Source organism: Pteropus medius, unplaced genomic scaffold (assembly GCF_902729225.1).
Source record: "Pteropus medius unplaced genomic scaffold, Ma_sr-lr_union100, whole genome shotgun sequence".
Lineage (NCBI taxonomy): Eukaryota > Metazoa > Chordata > Mammalia > Chiroptera > Pteropodidae > Pteropus > Pteropus medius.
Window position 1 is genome coordinate 23,901,747 of NW_024347791.1, and position 20,071 is coordinate 23,921,817.

At 33.1% G+C, this 20,071-nt stretch overlaps 1 pseudogene; it reads left to right on the plus strand.

The window, feature by feature from the left end:
- The window catches only part of LOC120615142 (Y-box-binding protein 1-like), a 225,264-nt pseudogene that overhangs the window by 2,406 nt on the left and 202,787 nt on the right, over positions 1-20,071 (plus strand).

A 20,071-nucleotide genomic window follows, 5' to 3' on the forward strand; every position in this document is an offset into this window, starting at 1 on the left:
AAAATAAATTTTACGTATTGTACTTAGAAGGCTCAAGTGTTGAATGTGATTTTAAGTGCAATGTCTACTGCAAGGCCAAACACTCACAGCTTTTGTTAGAAATTCTATTTTACTTGAAGGTTGATAAATAGGTTGACTTGAAGGCAGAAATTATGGAATAACTCTTATCAAAATTGGGTTCAGTATCAACGTTACAAAAAAAACTAATTGTGCTAAACTATTTTTATTACCCAATAAAGAAATTACTATGAGAGGGCCCTTGCGTAGAACACAAATAGGTTTCCACAGTCAACAGTCCTTGTTAGTTAAAACCCTTCCATGTTCCTTTCAAAAGTCATGAAAAGCTCAGAATGAAAGGAGGCATTATTTTTAGGACATTGTGCCATTTATGAAACTTGTTGCAGAGTTTGATACATAGCGGAAATGGAGAAAGGACCCCAGAGAGCCCTGAGCCCCACTGCCTCCGCGGGCGTAGTTACCCCCAGAAAGAGCACCACCACCATAGCCAGGCCCAGTCACCACCGCCCGTTGCAAGTCTGAGCAGCTGGGGGAGACCAGCAGCACCCGCCCGAGCAGCCTCCGCGCTGCCTACTCCATGCCCAGCACCACCTGCAGAGGAGCGGGTGCAGCCTCCGCGATGATCTCACGTCTCCTATGTGGGGCAAGGGGGAGACAACAAGATCGATGCAAGGAAGGCTTTGGGTACCGTAAGGTGGTTCAATGTAAAAAACATAAACAGTTTCATCAATAGGAATATGACACCAAGGAAGATGTATTTGTACGTTCCACAGCCATGAAGAAGAATAACCCCAGAAAGTACGTACCTTCGCAGTGTAGGAAATGGAGACTACGGAGTTTGACGTTGTTGAACAGCAGAGGGCGCCGAGGCAGCAAAAGTTTCAGGCTCCGGTGGAGGTCCGGCGCAGTGCGGTGAACGTAACGCAAACCGGAACCATTATGGCGGCTCTGCATGTCCCCCGGGACAGTGTGCACAGCTGTCTCACGCCTTTCCCCGCAGAATGACGGGAATAGTGAGAGTTCAGGAAGCATGAAGGACGGAAGAATGTTCCCGCAGGCCAGGCCCAGCACCGCCAGTCCTACCGCAGGCCACGGTCCCACCTACATGTGGAGACCGCCTGGTTGCCACCACGATATTCCAGCCCTCGTGTGCAGGGAGACAAGACGGAGGGTGCTCACCACCAGGGTGCAGGAGAACAAGGTAGGCCAGGGAGACAGAATCTGTATGGAGGTTATACCATAATTCTGCAGATAGCACAATAATGAAAATAAAATACAGGCTTTGTTTATGAGTGACCATATGGAATAGTAAAAAGAACATAAAACCAAGAGTAAGTATATATCCAGTCTCAGTTCTGTCTCTTATTGATTGTATAACTTTGAACAATTCATGTTACGCCTTTGGGTCTCACTTTCCTTTTTACAGAAGGAAGGATGAGAAGAGTAAGCTCTGATATCCTTTCTTGCTTTAAAATTAGATAAATTGTGTTCATCACCATTATTTTTGCCCCCAAGAGTAACTGAAGAATTCCACATGAAATTAAAACATAGATTTATTTTATGATTTAAAAAAAGCATCATGTTAAGTATTAGTGAAAGGGGAATAAAGGGTAGAATTAAATTTATTGCTTTTATAACCCGAAGCTTCAAATGCTACAGAGGTCATCTGAGCAATCTACCTGAACAGTGGGAACACAACTTTCCCAATTTGCCGGTGGAAAAAGAAGCGTGCAACAGTCTATGTCAACCTCCTGGCTCTTCCCCAGTCCTCTCTTCTCTACTTAGGGCATCACATTAACTTTCTCATTCAGTTACGTGGTATTGGATTCATTCTTGCCACACTTTTCTTGGTTGCTACTTGATTTGAAAGAGCTTTCGCCTAAATTTATAGAACATTACCGATCTACATCCGACCGATGTTGTGTGTGGCAGAGTGTTGATAAAACATGCCGAAATCCTTTGAGACTAAGTTTAAGTAAATATGAGGTATTATTATTGATAGGTCATTCAGTTTTAAAAGCAAGTTGACTCTTCCAGATTTTTGCATGTGTTAACCTATTTGGAATGATTGAAATGACATTTATGTTTGACTGACTCCAAGGGTCTGCCCTTAGGGACTGTTTGGAAAAGAGCATAGTTTGAAATTTCTCGGCTTGTTATGATTTCCCATATTGAAGGAACTAAGTTTACATTTAGTGGTAGTTGTTGAGCTTAGAAGTAATGAAATGTTCGAGTCTTTATAGTATGCATGTGACTGTGAACATAAGTCTGCCAAAAAAGCTATCAGCAGCATCATACACAGACCCTGACTTGTGAAGAAAAACTGCCAGATAGAGAGTTATTTAAAATATAGAGGTTTTCCACATTGGTTCTTCTTGGCCTTAAGGGAAAGAAGCGGATGTAAAGACATCTGGAAAGCTTTCATAAAGTGAGATTTTACTTATCTACCACTGGGTAGATACTTTTAATTTCCAGACTCTTTTAACTGTAAGGGGAACACATTTGCTCATCACTCTATGGAGTATTGTAGGAGAGAGGGAGGGCAAGACCTATTCCAAATAACAGCCTAATGTGACTGTATCTTCCACATGTTGACATTAAAAGTTTTTTAAACTAAAGAATGCAAGAGTTCCTAAATGACTTATTTATGTCATAGTGGACCTAAGCCCTTTTGTCCATTCTGTAGTGTGAATTGGAGAACATTTTTCTATTTTCCCGTCTAGATTTATTTGCTGTGATAGATCATTGACTTTAATATAAAAGAATATACATATACATTTTATATACATGTGTATGTATGTATATTTAATTCAGCAAGGAAAAAAGTTTGAAGTAGGATTTGCTGTTAGGACATATGGAGTAAAGGTTTCTCTTCTTTTTAGCCTTTCATTCTTTTGTTGCATCTGAAGAATTTTTTGTCCTGATTAGGAATTTGTGCTTGTGTTTGTGTGTCTCTTCTTTGATTTATGGTCTTAAGCTTTAGAGTTTTTGCAACTGAATTAAAAATTGATTTGTAGACAGACATATGTACTAAGAGTTATTGAACCAGACCAGAGATTCTGAAAACACTGGTATAAGAGGTAAAAGAACAGAGAGTGAGGAAAAAAGTTCCTTTGACAAACACGTGATTGTTATTAAGCAGTTTCAAATATGAGTTTTTAGTTATTGAGTTCCACACCTTGCATATTGTTTTTACAATACTTTGTGAAAACTTAAATGTTTATAATGTTTACAATACTTTGTGAAAATTTAGAAAATGTATGTATGGAATTTTAGCAAGATAGAATTTGAAGTGCTTTTGAAGATGAATTATTTAGAAGAGCATATACTGTGGAGGAAAAAAAATCTAAAGATGAATTTAATTTTGTACAAATGACCTGGAAATTGTAGTCTGTTACGTACTGTTTTCCAGAAATATGTATTTACCTGAAACCTCATCTTCTAGTCTAATACAAACTTCTGTCATTCAACCTAGAATTACAACTATTTGTTTTCTAATTATATGCGAAAAAAACAAAGCTGAGTGAAAGATTCAGAACTACTAAACCTTATAGCTTGAGTTTTTAAGATATTCTGAGTTGTTTTAATGGAATACCAAGGTATATAGTACCATGAATGAGCATTTGTTGACTTGGTCTCTCTACTGATGACCAAATTCCTTATTTTCTTCAGGAAAACTTTATCTCTTTCTGTTTATTACTTGTTTTCTTTAGTTATTGTGTTTTCAATTGTAGAGGAGGAGGAGGAAAAAATTAAAAATATATTATTTTGCCAGGCAACTAATAGCTTAGAAGAACACATCATTTATGAGTTTCTTGATGGATTGACATCAAGAATTCCTGAATTTACAAAATTATTTCAGGTTCACTTTATTAGCGTAGAAGTGGCTTGCATACATTTTTCTCACTTCTTTTGATTTTCATTTTCAGTGGAAAATGAAAATATATTTGACTTTATATATTTAACAAGTTATGATTTCTTTACTATTTACATGGACTACAGTGCATTGTAGCATATGGCGAAGCAATTTCCAGATGGCCTATATGTTGTCATTTGCTGTAGTGGTGTTTTTTTTCCCTAATATGCAGCTAACAATAAACATTTTAAAAAGAAGGTGAAAATACACAAGTGTGTTTTTCATCACTTATGTTTTGGGCGACTATCCCATCCTGCCTTCTCAAAATTAACTTACTGACTTATCTAGTAAGAATGGCTTGAGCACTAAAAAATAATAAATAAAAACATAATGAAAAATGGTTGTCTCTGAGAAACAAAAAGGAAAATAATGTCTAACATATAGAGGCTCATGCAGTTTCCCTTGGGCTGTCAATAGAAAAATGGAAGGAAGATCTAGAAGAGAAAATACACATGAGACCTCTTATTAGACTTCTGTAGATCACTTTTGTTTCTACAGAATTATAATAAGATTTATTTTTGTTAATTTTTGTTCAACATTGGTGGGGCAGAAAAGGCCATTCACTGCAAGTTTTATATGTATAAAACCATTTACTTACTTTTTTCTCATCTTTCTTTAAACCTAAATGTAATTTCGACTTCGATTTTTAATTTTTTCATTATAAAAAGTACATAATATATAGTATATGAAATAAGTTACTCTTCATTTTAACTGGCACTGTCGATTTTTTTAAAATTTTTATTTAGTTAACATATTAATGATATGTTTTCGTTTTTTATTAGAAATGTACAAATTACTCTTTTTAAGAAAGTATTTCATAATTAAAAGCTAGATTATTTGTGGTATGTCAGAATTCACTGAAATACAAATATAAAATAAAGAATCTTTGTTATAAGTCATTTACAACCAAAATAGAGACACAGATGCGGTGACAGTAGTAGAGGGGACATAGAATAATAGCATATGCCTCGTCATTTAAAGGAAGTAGTTTCATTGACTCTAGATAGGTCTATTATCTGTCAAATCGTTTTCTATTTCATTATAAAATTTGTAGGTTTATTTTGTTTTTAGGGAGAACCATATGGCCATTTGTTTCACTTAGAATGTACATGTTTATGAAACTATATAGCACTACATTGGAAGAAGAGTGATCTCTTTTTCTTTAAAGTCAGTTTTCTAAGAGGATTCTCCGTGCAATAATCAGTTTATACTTTTAGGGGTCAATCTGCATGAACAGATGTCCATGTATATCATTAGGTGTACAATTTTAGAACAGTGTTAACATTTGATTTCATGCAATGTTTTTTCATTTGGGATAGAAGAATTTCTTGGACACTTACATGGTAATATACAGCTTCTTGCAGCTTGAATTTTCTAGCTACACTCTCAGCAGGGCATTTCTTGCAGTATTTCAGTATATAGCTTAACTGTTCTTTTAGCTTGTCTCTTCTCTCTGGTGTCAGTTCAGAGCCTTCATTGATTTTTAATATGCAGGAACAAGAGGATGGCTGAGAATAACGGAATCATAGATCAGGTTCTTCCCCAAACCTTTATGAATTGGACTGAGGATGACAGTTGCTCATGAAATGACTGGATTTGGGATGTGACTAATATTTAACATGTGAGTTATGTATGAGGGTAACATAACTATGATGCCTTCTATTATTTTTTACATTATTTTTTCTACTATTTTCTATTTTTCTTTTTTTTTTTTTTATGCTAGTTTCTATTTTTTTTTTCTTATTTCCTCAGGGTTCTGAAAGACATTGAGGTCTGTCTTTCCCACTGCACCATAAATTCTTCTTAAGAAGGGGTTATATATTACCTATCTTTATTTTTCCAGTGCCTAGCACAATGTTTGACATATAGTTGGCACTGGTTGTGTTTTTTGAACTGAAATGAACTGAACTCAGTAAAAACTAATATGCCAGAATTACTTACTACGTAGTTATTTTTATTGGTAGAGAAATGTTAAACATCAATGGACATACCCATGTAATGATGAGCAAAAATCTAATGACCCATTCTTTTTCTTTATAAAGCAGAAGGAAAATGTACATAGTTTATAAGTAATTGAGACAATTTGGAACTCTTATCAAGCTAATAATTGTTCTGAGTAAAGAAAAATGCTTCTAATGAATCTAAGTGAGTCTAAAGACTCAAAGAAGTATGAGTCTTTCCCTGAGAAGGACATTCTCGTTAGTTTGGAGATAAGAGCATTTATTTTTTCAGAATAAACATATTTTCTATTTATTCTGCTTCATGATAAGTTTAATATCATACTGGCCATATGAGAAAATTAGTTTTAAATTATAGAATCCAGCTTTCAAAATTGGAAATGAACTTACTATTTAGCTCTCATCACTGTGCTTTGTAGATATATTTTTCACTTTAAAGCAGAATGAGTACAAAAGTTTCTTAAAAGTGTGATGCCTTTAGTTATACTAAATTGTAGTATGTATATATAAAATATGCTATAAATTTTATACTTATATTATTATCAAAGATAACGTTCAACTCGTGACCACTGGGAGTCACTGTGTAACTGTCACAGCTAAAGAAGCTCCTACACCATCCACACCAGCTTGTTGGGCTACCAGGGAGATAACACACTCATCTCTTTTTCTCCAACAACTGGCATTTATCCATTTGCCAACTGGTAGTTATTAAGTGCCCACAGAGAGCTGGGTGCAGTGTTAAATTAAGCACTACAGTGAGAACAAGCTGCCTGTGTGGCTAGCCATGTTTCCCCATCCCACCCCCACTCCAAGCAAAGCTTTTTAAATCTCCCTTATGATTTATCAGTTTCATTTATTTGTTGTTATTTATACATTTATTTATGCAATTTTGTCTTTACTACAAGATAGAGATCCTTGACAGAGAGGTCTACATTTTTATTTTGTAATTGTTTATCTCATTGACTGGTGGTATGCAGTATATACTTATTATATGCTTGTTGAGTGACTGGGTGTTATGCCAGTTATTTCCTCTTGTCCTTTTGATTTTGCTGTTATTTCTTTTTTTTTTTTTGTATTTTGTTCACATTTTATTAAAATTAAGAGTATGTCTTAAAATCATATTTAGCATTACAGTTAGGAAATAGTTCATTGTACTGTGAAAATCGATCTTGTTTTAAAACCACAAATCAAATCTTCAAGGAAATATTTAAAGTATTTAAAAGTTGTATATTTAACTCTGGGTAATTATGATACTGAAACATTTTGGTTTATGTTAAATAGATATTTGTGCTCCCAATATCAATTTATTATTTTTTAAAATTTTATTAAATTTATTAGGGTGACATTGGTTAATAAAGTTATATAGGTTTCAAGTGTACAGTTCTCTACTACATCATCAGTATTTTGCATTGTGTGTTCACTACCCAAAGTCAAATCTCTTTCCATCACCATATATGACCCTTTTTACCCTTTTCTACCTCCCCTCACTCCCTTTCCCTCTGGTAACCATCATACTATTGTCTGTGTCTTTGAGTTTTTGTTGGTTTGTCTTGTTTGTTTGTTTGTTGCTTTCAGTTTTATATCCTACGTATGAGTGAAATCATATGGTTCTTAACCTTTTCTGTCTGACTTATTCTGCTTAGTGTGATAATATCAAGTTCCATCTATACTGTCAAATGGCAGTATTTCATCTTTTCTTATGGCTGAGTAGTAAGTATTCCATTGTATATATGTACCACATCTTCTTTATTCAGTCATCTATTGAAGGACACTTTGGTTGTTTCCATGTCTTGGCCACCGTGAATAATGCTGCAGTGACCATGAGGGTACATTTATCTTTATGAATAAATGTTTCTGAATTTTTCAAGTGAACACCCAGAAGAAGGATTGCTGGGTCATATGGTAACTATGTTTTTAATTTTTTGTGGAACCTCCATACTGTTTTCCATAGTGGCTGTTCCAATTTACATCCCCCCCAGCAGTGTGTGAGGGTTCTTCAAAACTCTAACTTTTGTTATTACTTGTCTTATTGATGACAGCCATTCTAACAGGTGTGAAGCAGTGTCTCATTGTGGTTTCAATTTGTCTCTCCATGATAGGTAGTGAAGTTAAGCATCTTTTCATATATCTGTTAGCTATTTGTATGTCTTCTTGGGAGAAGTGTCTGTTCAGGTCCTCTGCTCATTTTTTAATTGGATTGTTTGATTTTTTTGTTGTTGAGTTGTGCGAGTTCTTTATGTATTTTGGATATTAACCCCTTATCAGAGGTGTTGTTTGCAGATATCTTCTCTCATTTGGTTAGTTGCCTTTTTGCTTCGTTGATGGTTTCTTTTGCTGTGCGGAAGCTTTTTAGTTTGATATAGTCCCGTTCATTGATTTTTGCTTTTGCTTCCCTTGTCTTTGAAGTCAAATTCATAAAATCTTCTCTAAGACCAAAGTCTGTAAGTTTAGTACCTATATTTTCTTCTAAGTATTTTATTGTTTCAGATCTCATATTTAAGTCTGATCCATTTTGAATTAATTTTAGTGTATGATAACGAAAGCACCTATTTTTATTTTTTTTACATGTGGTTTTCCAATTTTGACACCACCATTTATTGAAGAGCTTTCTTTTTTCCATTATTTGTTTTTGAATCCTTCAGTGAAAATTATTTTCTCATTTGTGAGTTTATTTTTGGGCTCTTAATTCTTTTCCTTTGGTCTGTGTATCTGTTTTTCTACTAATACCATGATGTTTTGATTATTGTCGTTTTGTAGCATGATTTCAAGTTATGGAGTGTGATACCTCTGGCTTTTTTTTTTTTATCCTCAGAATTGCTTTGGCTATTTGTGGTCTTTTGTGATTCCATACAAATCTGATGATTTTTTATTCTATTTTTTTAAAAATGATATTGGTATTTTGATATTGGTATTTTGATAGGAATTGCATTATCTGTGTATTGCTTTGGGTAACATCACCATTTTAACTATGTTGATTCTTTCAATCCATGAACACGGACTATCTTTCCAGTTCTTCATGTCTTTTTCAATTTCTTTTAATACCGTCTTACAGTTTTTAGTGTATAGGTCCTTTGCATCCTTTGTTAAATTTATTTCTAGATATTTTATTCATTTTTTTGCCACTGCAAAAAGAATTTTTTAAAAAAATTTTTTTCCTGAAATTTCATTGTTAGTATATAGGAATGCAATGGATTTGTGTACTTTTATTTTGTATCCTGCAACTTTACTGTATTATTTTATTGTCCTAAAGTCCACTCCCCCCCCACACACATACACACAACAAACCTATTAAGAGTGCTCATTATCCTCTAATGTTGCAATAATGAAATGGTTATAAGTGAACAATTTTCTCTCATGTCAATTATTTTTCCTCACTCATTCTGTTTTAACAGTTGAGAAGCCTTGTTTATAGCACATGAAAAATGAATTACATCAATTATCAAATGCAACATTAACAGTTTCACTTTTATAAGTGGAGAATAGAATTTAACAATATATATGAGAAGTTATGTGGTGCCAAAAAATTTCATTAGTTACTGTAAAGAATGCTAAGCTCACAAGAAGGAAATCTGCATTTTAATTTTGTATTTTTCACCAATGAAGTTTTTCAATATAGAGAATTATGTTAATTCTTACCACCTTCTTCTCTCCATTTATAAAATCCATTTAATTTCTATTAATTGCTCTTGGAGACCAGGCACTAGATGTTGAGGTGTGTAAAAAGATGAATTAAGTAGAGCTTAATGCTTTAAAATGCTGACTACAGTTGTGGGTGGAAGCTAGAAATAACATTTAAAACAAATCGAACTTTAAAGGCAGCACTTAAGTGCCAAATATGTGGAAGAGAGCATAGGAATTTAGATATGTGAGTGATTACATTTAGATTAGATCTAACAAGTAAGGCTTCAGAAAATTGGATTTTGCCTTTGACTTTGAAGTATTGAGACACTCCTTTCCCTAGACTGAAGAGCAGAGGATATTTTTTTTGGAAGTGTTCAGGTATATGTTGGCAATAGTGAGGAAAATTTATGTCTCAAGTAGAGAATATGTTTAGAGGAAAGTAGGAAACTATTAAAGAGATGATGAGTCCATTTTGCGAAGTACCGTGAATTTATTTCTAATTGTGAGTTTTACAGCCGTGGATCATACTTAAAATTGGGTCTTGAAGTCACTACTCATTTTATATCATTCTCTTCTTGTTAGAACAACTGGATGTTCTCTGTAGGTATTACATTTGGAGTTACCATATCGAGTCATTTTTTTTCCTGATATTGGTTATTTACTAACAATACAATTCTAAATATTGCCAGAGGGTCTCTACTTTCTTGGAAAAAAGTCTCATTTCGTCCAAAGAACTTTTGCCTTTTCAAATGGCAGCTGCTGGAACACATGAGGCCCAAAGGTGACCCAGTGTTTCGGTACCTGATTTGTTACAAAAAGAGTCATCACGGATTTTCAGTTTTATCTTTGGCTTTCATTTTTAAAAAAAATTCTCAAGAAAACTTTCTGCCAGAGTAGGAGCCACAGATGCTGAGCTTGTATGCTAAAATATTGAGTCCCTTGAGAATAAATTGGTGGCAGAAAAAGTTGCTTGTTGAATTCATTAAATTTGCATTTTTCAAATATTTCAATCATTTAGATAAACAGAAATGTATACTTAGGATATAATTAATAATATAATTCTATTCCTATTATACTTGTTCTTTTCTTACCTTCTTTCCTTCGTGCTGTGTTTAAGGACTGCCAATTCAGGGGAACAACCCTTTATTCCCATAATTGAGAACCAGCTTGCATTCCGATAAATGCATAGAGATTTCTGTTCCTGTTAATGTGAATAGATTTTTAGTCCCATTAAGGGAAATGGATCTTTATTTTGTGAATGTTGTGGATGAGATGGCTGGAACCTCACAGGTAATAAAGACCAGATGAGCTGATTAAATGAAGAAAACCATAAAGAAAACAATTGGTTTATGGTAATGATTTTTTGTTCAAAAAAAGTTCTCTATAGTTAATTTTTCTCTCATAAGAGTAATAATGAAGAAACTTAAAGAAAATGTGTGTGTGTGTCTGATTTCAGGATATGAAATTATCTTTTAGGATTACTTCATATACCCTGAATTCTCACTTAACCTGTAAAGCACATTGTTAAAGCTACAAAAGGAGATTAATCACAGTTTTTAACATAACAACTGGAAGAGGTAAATAGAGTGGTATAAAAATATCTTCACATTCTAAGTACTGATAAGAAACTTTGTTAATTTTCTATCTACCCCAGGCTTGCAATACGATTGAGAAAAAAAATCTCAACAGGTATATATAATTTAATTCAATAGAATTTTTTATATAGAAATTTAATTGTCTCTCTTTATTTTTGGAAATAGAGTAATATAAACAAATTTCGTTATAGTAAATGGGTCCCTAAATAATTGTGTATGAATTGATTTTCAAAAATTGATTATTATGTAAGGGTATCAAAAATAGTTTTCTATGAAAAAAATTTAAGGATTTTTTTTTGGTAATCAACCTTTTCAATATTGCAAATAACTTTTACATGTACAAAATGTAAACTATATTTAGTAAGCCTGAAATTTTCCTATATCAATATCTCTTAAAATTGGTCAAGTTTGCAACTTCTTCTGTTTGGAATTAATAAAAGACATGACTGTAACCTTTCTTTAAAATGACACCAGGAACATACTTATGGGTGAGCTTGACCTAAATACTGAGCTTAGAGTGGGTCTGCAGGCAATTTAAACAATCGAATTAAAATTAAACAGTTTGGGAAGTTATAAAAATGGATATTTTAAAATAAACACATTCAACTATTTATAGTAGTTTTCACGTTAAATTAAAAAATTGAATAATATGTGGCTGAAACTCTATAAATACAACTATAAAACACAATGCAGAAAAACCTCAAATTGATAGATGAGATAAATTCATGACATTATTGTACTAAATTTTTAAAAATGATTGGAAAATACCTAAGATATTTTAATTTTTGTTTCTTCAAAATCACTTGTTGAACATGGACTGTGATTTGTATTTGTGTTGTTAAACTGCCTCTTTCCAACACCCATCTCTCACCAGGGTGGAGTGGTAAATCTCATTATATCAAAGGAAAAATTGAGTGAACAGAACAGTGGTAAATGTAAACCAAGCTCATATATTACCTTTAGTCTTGGAGCACAAGATAATTATTTTATATACAAATGGTCGTTTGTCTCCAATATTCTTTAGATAAATCGACAATGATAATTTTCAGGTCACATTTCTTTGAGAAAATATGAAGAAATTTTCTTTTTGAAAAGATATGTTTTTCTGTAGAGTGATGAAAAACCAGAATGAGAATGCTTTAGAAAAGGGAACTAGGAAATGGGGAATTAGAAAGAAACTTAGAAATTATCTAATGATCAGTACATCTCCCTTGACACATAGATGAGGAAACTCAGCCACTGAGAGAGATAAGTACATGTTCATTGACTTTTTCCTTTTAACTTTTTATTATAAAAATATTTTTAACATACATAAAAGCAAAGTGAATAGTATAGTATAGAACTCCAATATGGTAATCACTAGCCATATGTGGCTATAGAGCACATCAGAGGTATCTAGTGACACATGTTGAAATGGTAATAATTTGGATATATTGAGTTAAATAAAATATATTTTTAAATGATTTTCACCTATTTTTACATTTTTAAATGTAGCTACTAGAAAATTTGAAATCACATATATGACTCACATTGTATTTTTATTGGATAGTACAGGCATAGAATCCCCATTTACCTATGTCCACTTCAACTGTCACCAACTCATGACTCATCTTGTTTCATTTATACCCTATGCATTTTAGAGGTAATTGGTCTCAGATTTGGCATGGAACACCTAATTATTGGCTATTGTTTTTTCTACTACTATCCTTTTAAATTGGGGTCTTTTTGTGTGTGCCAGTTTTACTATCTCCTAATTATTTAAGATTGCATTTCTGAGATTTGCTGATTTTGACAAGTTAATAATGCTTTCACTCATTTCCTATATAGGCTATGATTTTAATTTAATTGACAAAGATTCTTGGATCAAATTCTCCATTTACTTTACGAAGTAGAGTGGACTCATTTGTAAATCATTGCTCATTCTTGTAAAATCCTGATCACCTTAGTACAGCAGAGAAGTTAGTGCTGTCTTGGTTCTTATTTATATTTTTCCATGCAGTTTCATTATTCTCTTAAAGCAGATGTTAAAAAACATAATAGTCCAATAACTAATAAACGTATCCATTGAATATTTACCATGTAAAGAGCTCAGTATGTGCGTGTGTGTGTGTGTGCACGTGTGCACGCGCGCACACACACACACACATACACAGCATCATTCAGGGAATTAGTAGCTTGGGGTGGGAAGAGAGAGGAGGAAACATAAGTTTATCTCTACACATACTGGACCTGAACTGTCAGGGAGAGACCAAAGCAGAAATGTCTGGATAGCCCTCCTCTTAAAAGGCCAGGGGTGTACTGTCTTATCCTTCTGGGTTTTCCATCCCTGCCAGTACATTTTAAACTTCCCTCAAGCTATGCTAATTTACATGTGCTATCTGTTTCCTGTGGGATCCTGAAAATATATGAGGATTTCCAACCCTGGCCGTTCATATTAGAATTCTAGTTTGACCCTGGCCACCCCAGCATTTTCACCTCAGTAGCTGAATTTCTACTTGGAAAAGAAATTAGCATGTTACTGGAGGCTGTGGGACATTGAGCAAAGGCTACGGAACAAGGATTTTCTCACATTCCTTTCTATCTAAATAATAAAATGTATGCTTCACTGGAATGAAATATAGAACTGACATTCTAGAATGTACTTGAAAACTAAACAATTCTTCAAGGTATACTTGCAATTAAACTAAAGAATGAGGTGGCAGCTGCAGCCCTGAAGTCAATACATTTGGACTTGACTTTAAATTGACACCACAGACACATTTGGCCTCATGTCGCTGACGGTGACATTAAGTCCTGGTGCACTTAAGAGCTTCAGGTTTCTAATAAGCATTTTCTTCAAAGCAGTGGCTTGATTTGCTCTGTGATTTTTGTCAAGTGCATACCATATCAAAGGATAAGTGTTTGCCAGAGTCTTTTCTTCAGCCACAAAAAGGGAAGTTTTGTTTGAAGAAAGTCAAGTTGCACTGACTGTCTCCCACTGGGAAGATGAAAGGAATGACTGGATTTCCTGTTACTCTGTTGTTGTTGTTTGTATCCCTCAAATATTTCAATCAACATGAAAGGACTTGTTGCACTGTGAGAGCAGTGCAATTTGAGAAAGCCATTTAGAGGCTGCCAAATAGATTTGCAGCTAATAAAGTTGTATTTGTCTCTGGTGTCAAAGACCGGATTTATGGAAGATGATTAATAAAGGCCAGAATGCTGAGCATGGAAAGATGGTCAGGAGATTATTTCCAAAATGGATTTTCCATTTCAGATTCTTGACGTGCATTATGTACATTTCAAGAAACAAGATAGATTGTAAAGGCTGATTTTGGTCTGGTTACAGCATAGCATTGAGACATGATTGTGATTTAAACTGTAAATTCTATATTGGCCTAATGAATCAAGTATAATAATTTAAATTTAAAATTAAAATTATTTTATAAAGTCATCTGTATTTTGAGTATGAAAGGATTCGTTTTAATTATTTCTACTTAGTGTTTTCTTGTTAAACATCTGCGATATTATTATATCTATCTAGTTATCTATAAAATACTTATTTGTTCAAGGAATGAATGATTGGATAATTTAAGCACATATATTTTCTCAGTTTTGAACTGTTAAAAAGTCTGACTTTACAGTAATGTAATGATGCTTTTGCCCTGAAAAAATTTATATACTATTATCATGATGTTTATTATAATTTATCATTTCCAGTAAAGAAATTAACTACATAGAATATTCTTACTCAAATGAAGCAAGTTTCAGTTTCCTTATTGTCAGTGCTTGAGGCAGGAGAGAAGTATGGCATTATACATGCTCTCTCAAAAAGCTGAAATCTACATCCCTTCATGAGGGCAAAAAGTGAAGATACATCCCTACTCTGTATTTCTTTTTGTTTGAGTCTTTTCATGTTTTTACTTTTTATATATACTTTGTCCTATACTTTTTTCTTCATATATTTTAAAAATTCTGCAAGATGTTAAGTAAATCATATTCCTCAGTTTATGGTGCATATTAAACACTGCTCAGAACAATGTCCTTCTCCTATTTTATTTATTGGTGCATTTTCTTTATTCTTATTTTCATCCCCTTCACAAAAGACAACCATGATGTTTATCTTTTTGTTCTTATGTTTTTATAAAATATGTATTGCTATTTCATATGCATCTAATTTATGTAAGTAGTATTAGATATTATTCATGTTCTTACCATTTTCACTCATAGTATGTTTTAGGACTTGTTTGTGTCTATGTGTAATATGGTCACTATGTGTATATTCACCATGTGCTACCTGTCTGTTTCCTCAGTGGTGCCATCCACAATGTCTGCAGCTTTCTCCTATACAAAACTATGTGATCCATGGACCTATGTGAGGAGCTCTTTGATATATATGTATATATATGAACAGGGTTGCTAGGTTTTAGGTTTATAACGCATATATCTTTAATTTAAATAGGCATTATCATGTTGCTCTCTGAATGTCTATACCAGTCCACATTCCTACTTGCAGTTCCTGAGGATTCTCATATTCCCACAAGTCTGCCAACACTTGGCATTATCTTGCTTAGTTTTTCTTGGTAAGGATATGAAATGATATTTTATTGTTCTAATGCTCATTTTTTTCTTATGAGTTTGAACTTAACCTCATATGTTAGGTGGCCTTTTAGACTACCTTCTAAATTACATAAACCTTGCCCAGTTTTCAGTTGAGATTTATATGTTTTTCCTTTTTAATTTTCTCAGTATAGTCTATGTATTAGAACCTTGATAGTTTTAGACATTGAAAATTTCTAATCTTCTATTTTTCTCTGATCCTTATTTATGATACCCTTCCTTGAACCAAATCTCCAAGTTCTGTGTATTAACTTGTATTTACTTTGTGTGTGTTTGATTTTGGAGTTTGTTTAATCAGTCATTCCCCACTAATATGTCCCCAAGTTATTCTTCAATATTATCTATTATTAACTTCATAGTTTTATATTACATATTTGAATTTTTAATATATCTGGAGTCTACACTTACATGTGGTACGGATGGAGATTGTTGTAGACTGAATGTTTGTGTCCACTCATCTCCCACCACCAAATTCATATGTTGAAATTTTAACCCCCAATGTAATGGTATTAAGAAGTGTGTCCTTTGGGAGGTGATTAGGCCATGAGGGTGGAGCCCTCATGAATAGGATTTGTGCCCTTATAAAAGAGACCTCAAAGACCTCCTTCACCCCTTTCATCATGTGAGGACACTATAAGAAGATGGTTGTCTAGGAACAAGAAGGCTTCCAGAACTGTGAGAAGTAAATTTCTGTTGTTTACAAGCCACTCAGTCTATGATCTATTATAGCAGCCTGAATGGATGAAGACAGAGATCGAGTTTCATTTTTCTCCATATAGTTCTATTTTCCCCAGTTCCATCTGTGAAGCAGTATGCTGTTTGTCCATTGATTGTGCTGCCACCTTTATCATCTATATCTGTTTACAGGTCTGTGTCTGAGCTCTCTCTCTCTCTCTTTTTTTTTTTTTACGTTGGATCGTTGTCTGTTCTTATGCCAATAGCATACAGTATTTTTCTTTTCTTTTTTTTCAACTAAGGCTGTATAGTATTAATTACTATTTGATATGCCAAATTTTCCTTTTTTCCTTCTATTTTATATAGACTTTGCTATTTATGGATCTTTGTTCATCCATTTAAATTTAGTGTAAATATATCAAATTTCTCAAAAATTTCTACTGGATTAGGATTGCACTGAATTTAGATGGGAAACCTGAAATATTTATACATTTGTTTCACTGAAGGACATGGTGTATCTCTTCATTTATTTAGCTAATCTATGTCCAACATTATAGTTTTAAAATTTTCTTCAGAGTCTTGAGTATTTTTGTTTAGAGTTCCTAGAAATTTATAGTGTATAGGTAGTATCTCATTTTTATTGTATTTTCTAATTAGTATTTGTTTAAAGAGATGCTATTTAATTTTTAAATTTGATTTTATATAGGGAAACTTTGGTCAATTTCTTTTTTAGTTCTTTTGATTTTATTGTCTTGCAGAATGATCCATCATAGTTTTGATATATACTAGAATTTATTTCTGACTGGTTACAGATGTATTTTCTCTTTTCCTTTTCTTTGATTCTAGCTTTCTAGATTACAAATATCCAAGTATTTGATAATGCTAAATATATAATTTTTTTACAATTTTCACCTTTATCTTTTTCTTTCAATTTTTTCTTCAAGATTGTGTTTAAGTTTGCTTTAATTTGACAAAATACCCAAGGCTTTATATGCTTTAGAAGATTGTTTTATCATTCTCTAATATTTACCCAATAAAGATGGTCAACTTGGATCTGTTTGAGTTCACTTTTCACCCCAGTACAGTTTTTTAGTACTTTGAGATTATTCTGTTAGCATATGACTTTGGTGGCCAACTGGCAAGGGATGATTTTCATAAGCCAAAGCAGGAGAAAGGAAAAGGCAAAATTATAAACATTTCCCTGACCACAATGACCAGTTCAGAATAATCTATAGTCTCTTTAGTATTTTTCTTTGGAAGGTGTTTGTTATGGTTGCTTGTTTTTGTTTGTTCCTCTGAGGTTTTCTTTCTTGTATTTCTGTAGTTTTTCAGGAGGAAACTAGTAGAAACCTTCTGACAATTTTTATCCACTTTCTATTTATTCCCTCTTTATTCTCTCTGTCTCTGTCTCTGTCTCTGTCTATCTCTCTCTCTCTCCCTCTCCCATTTCTCCCTTCCTCCCCTCCTGTCTGCTTTTTCCTCCTTTCTCCTCTTCCTTTCTTTTTCCTTCTCCTCACCAAAAACTGGATAAAGGAAACAGCAAGGTTAGTGGAAATAAGGACTGGAATCAGCAACAAACTATTCCTTTATTTCTTTCTAACCACCTATCAAGCCCTGCCCTACAGTTTTCTAATATGTGCAGAATCTTACATCAGGGTTTAAAATGTCCCCAAGAAACTGCTCAGTTCTATTCTGTTGAAGGTGTTTGCCCAATGAGAGAGGTTGTCATTGACATTGACTATGTTTAGCAAACTTACTTATTCATTGGCTCCTTAAAAATCCGTGTGACCTTTTTCTATCCTGTAGTTATTCAGTCATTTTCATTACCATTTCCAAAGTTTAATTATTTCCATATTCCATATAGTTTCTATGATCCTAAAGTTTTCAGACTCTAAGTGTTTTCATTTGCAATTGGTTAAAGTACAGCTATTCTGAGAGACACCCAAGAATTGCTCAGATTTCTCGGGAGTTCAATTCAGTCTGTTTTCTTCATAAAATCCAGAATTCTCAAGAACTTGTTCGCTCTTGTCCTATTTTTAGTGACACCTTCCATCTTTCTTAGAAAAAGACAGTTAACTATAGTTATCTCTGCATGGGATCAGAATTGAAGTTTTTCTCAGTTCATTTTGATTTTCTGTGTTTTTAAATTTTCCCTAGTGAACTAGTTTAATAAAACATATAGGGAAAGGTGTTTAAAATCAAGATTAAAAAGTAATAACATTAAGAGAAATGCCTAAAGCTTTAGGACCTGTTAGTAACTCTGTCATCATTCTGTATTTCTCTAAATTCAATAAGGTGATCATTTAGACATTGGAAAAAAAATTTCTTTTCAAGTCACTATGTAAATCTATATGAATTTCTAATATTTCACACTTTCAGAAACTATATTCAATATAAGATGAAAAGCAGATAGTGTTATAATATCCGATTCTTGGAAAAGATTTAATCATATTTTATAATGACAGAGGTTTTTATCTATGCTTCGGTCAACATATGGAATTGTTTGTTCAACACCAGCTATTGTAGCATGTTGCCCATATATCAGGTTTTTTTTTTTTTAAATTGCAGCAACAATTTAAACCAATAAAACAAAATATAAAACATCTTCCATAAACTTTATACAGAGCAGGGAAGGTAAGAGTTTCCTTTGGACCTTCCGAGTGAAAATTGCCATGCAAAGTACTAAAAATTTAATGCATCAAAAATTGTTTTTTTCAACTATTAAAGATTTTGTCTATTGAGCTCCCAAACTAAACACAGTTGGACCTCTCCATAACACCAAAATGGTTCTGTGATGAGAAGTGGCAACTATTTAAAGCATATGTCTCCTTTGGTAGAGATACACACAACATTTTCATTTGCACATACATTGCTAATGTTTTACTATGAAACCTTGTATTTCTTCACACATTTGGTTAACCATATGTCTTTGATGACAATCCAATCTCAAAGCATTGCTTCTTATAGGGTATGAGAAGTATAATTAAGCTAAAATTTTAGACTAAGTCTGTAATGCATTTTGATTTCTCATGAGGTTCTAATCCAGTTTACAAAATGTTTCCAGATGTACAGTCTAGTTCCAGATCAATTTTTATGTATGTACGGAAATCCTAATGCTTAAATTACAAAAATATAATATTTATATTCTTTGTTGTGTAAGTTCCATTTGAAACATCATGTTGAAATTATTAAGATCATGGGTAGTTGTAATTTAAAAAAAATTTTGCATTCACGTTGAAAATTAGTGACCATGGTCTTTAAAAATTTACGCACTATACATGAATCTTAGAGATATAAGCTATTTAAGTTTCCTCTATTTAATTTTCTACTTTATCTTCATAGATGTATTGCAATGTGAGGGACAGAACTGGTTAGGGAGCTGGTGCAATACATTGGTAATGTTGGGCAAGATATCTTTGCTTCTCATTCTTTGATTCTGAATGTTTCCTAAATTCCTTTGTTCATTTATTTAAAAATGTGTCAGAGATGATGCTAGAATTAGGAACATAAAGATGAACAAAATAACTTTTTGAAAGCTTGCAGTCTGGTGGAATAGCTAGAAACATAAATACGTTTTTAGGGATATATAGGATATAATAAAGTGAATATTGAGGGAGGAAAAACTCTCTGGGCAGAAAATTCAGCATTAGAAAAGATGTGAGTTTGGCAACAACAGCATGGGCAATTTC